Source organism: Hordeum vulgare, chromosome 5H (genome assembly GCF_904849725.1).
Source record: "Hordeum vulgare subsp. vulgare chromosome 5H, MorexV3_pseudomolecules_assembly, whole genome shotgun sequence".
NCBI lineage: Eukaryota > Viridiplantae > Streptophyta > Magnoliopsida > Poales > Poaceae > Hordeum > Hordeum vulgare.
In genome coordinates, this window is record NC_058522.1 from 473,698,363 (window position 1) to 473,701,143 (window position 2,781).

The window sequence follows — 2,781 nt, forward strand, 5'->3', positions numbered from 1 at the left end:
GGTTTATCGGAGTTGTGTAGCCCGTAGTTGTGGGGCGTAGAAAATGCTATGTGGCTGATTTTGGCAGACTATAGTGTTTTCTTGTTTTGCTCGTAGTTTGTGAACCGTAGCTCCGTTTTGATCGAGTCCTATATGAAACTTGCTTAGAATCTCGTGTAGTTTCATTTTCTTTTGCTGGTTGTATGTTTGAAGTGCTCGTAGCCGCCGTTGCACACATTTTGCATTCATGCCATCATATCTTGCGGTGCTTGTATCTTTTGAACCTTAGCTCCGTTGGAGATGTTCTTTATGTGTAGATTGCTTGAAATGACGCGTAGAATCACGTGAACCTATTTGTTTTGCTGTTTAACAACCAATTAAATGTGTTAGGTCAGATTTGGACAGAATTGTAAATTATCACGTGGGGTCGTCTCGGAGATGCTATATGTCATTTCCGACCTCATTTAAAATGTCTAGATAGGTAGTTTAATTTCCGATTCACCTCTTGCATGTTTGAAAACATTAATATTGCCGTGTAAATAATCGGGAGTGAAATAAATAATTTATACGTGGAGTTTCGTGAATATGCAACTCGTTGCATATTGAACTTCACATAATGTGTAGTGTTTGATTGTGTGGATTGTCATGCCGTGACTTGCATGTTTTCAGCTGCTCATGCATCATAGGTGTTGTGCATCGTGTGGTATATATCGTGTGTTGATTTGTGTTTCCGGTTTGCTTCGTCTCGATAGAGTTCCGCAGCGTGTTGGATTTTGAGGACCCGTTCGACTACATCGGTTTGTGTGCTTCAGGGAGGCATTCTTCTTCCAAGCGGGATCTCAGGCAAGATGACCATTTCCCCAATTACCATTACTATCATTGCCATGCTAGTTTTCTCGCTTCTATCATTATGTCTCGTTGCCTACCACATGTTAAATATTAGCCTCTCAACAATGCCATGAAACCTTCAACCTGTTCAACCTAGCAAACCACTGATTGGCTATGTTACTGCTTGCTTAACCATGTTGTTAGCGTTGCTAGTTGCAGGTGCATTGCTTCCATGTGAAAGCATGGGTTCCTTGTTATATCACCATATTAATGCTATTTAATTTAATGGACCTATATACTTGGTAAAAGGTGGAAGGCTCGGCCTTTCTAGCCTGGTGTTTTGCTCCACCTTTGCCCCCTTAGTTTTCGACTACCGGTGTTATGTTCCATAAATGAGCGCTCCTAACACGATCGGGGTTGTTATGGGGACCCCCTAGATAATTCGTTTTAGATTAAGACTGGTCTGGCAAGGCCCAACTTTGGTACTACATTTGCCTAATAACCTAATAATAATGCATAGGGACCCGCCGGCACCCGCGGACTATTTTAATCAACCCCCGGGCCAGTGCTCCTCATGAGTGTTGGTCCCACCTGAGCGATGTCCGGCGCCCCTCTGGTCACCCGGAGGTTTAGCGATCCCGACGTCTAGCTCATCCGTCGTGTCTTGAGAACGAGGTACGCGACTCCTATTGGGATCGTCGACACGTCGGGCGGCCTTGCTGGATTAGTTTTACCTTTGACGGAATATCTTGTGCATCGGGATTCCGGTGATGCTTTGGGTAATCTCAGGGTTGAGGTTTTCCACTAGGGAATCCGACGAGATCGCGAGCTTCGTGATTGAGGATTTCTATGCGGCTTGTGGTAATTTGTGATGGACTAGTTGGAGCACCCCTGCAGGGTTAAATCTTTCGGAAAGCCTTGCCCGCGGTTATGTGGCAACGTGGAAACTTTGTTTAACACTGGTTCTAGATAACTTGAAGTTAATTTAATTAAAACTTGCCAACTGTGTGCGTAACCGTGACGGTCTCTTTCGTGAGTTCCTTCTCCGATCGAGGACACAGTGGGGTTATGTCTGACGTAGGTAGGTGTTCAGGATCATTCATTTGATCAACAGTAGTCACGTCCGTTATGCGTAGATCATCCCCCTCTTTATTCTTGTACTCGTAAGTTTAGCCACCAAATATATGCTTAGCCGCTGCTGCAACCTCACCACTTAACCATACCTCACCCATTAACCTTTGCTAGTCTTGATACCTGTGGAAATGAGATTGTTGAGTCCCATGTGGCTCACAGATTACTACAACACCAGTTGCCGGTACAGGTAAAGGTTACTTGACGCGAGCGCGTTGATTGTTCATTTGGAGTTGCTTCTTCTTCTTCTTCATCGATCTAGGATGGGTTCCAGGACGGCAGCCTGGGATAGCAAGGATGGATGTCGTTCTTCTTCTGTCGTTTGATTTCGTCCGTAGTTGGACCCTGCTCTTACTCTTGATGAATATGTAATGTACTGATGTGACTCTGATGTAGCTTGTGGCGAGTGTAAGCCAACTCTCTATGTATATCTCTTCTTTTCAGTACATGTACTTGTAACGATATCCATTCTTGCGACACGACCAGATGCGCTTCTATCTCTGACGAGGCCTTCGTGCCAAATTGAGGATAGGGTCGCATCTTGGGCGTGACACCGACGCTCTCAGCGCCAGAGCGAGCACACTTTGGGCTTGTGTCGCGGCGGCGACGAGGGCGATTTGGAGTGTGAGACTCTTCCCCCGCGAAGATTTCACGTCTCTGGTTCGCGAGGCGCCTCCCCTCTCGCTACTCGGGCTGGTGCTCACGCTTCCCAGGATGATCGGGACGCTCGCCCGCATCTAATCGTCCTGGCCCAGTCAGCCCTCCTAGAGGAAGACGGTCCCGTCGGTCCGGCCTGCTTCGGCCCCCGGATCCGAGGGGAGCCGTTCCCCCGAGGTTTCACCT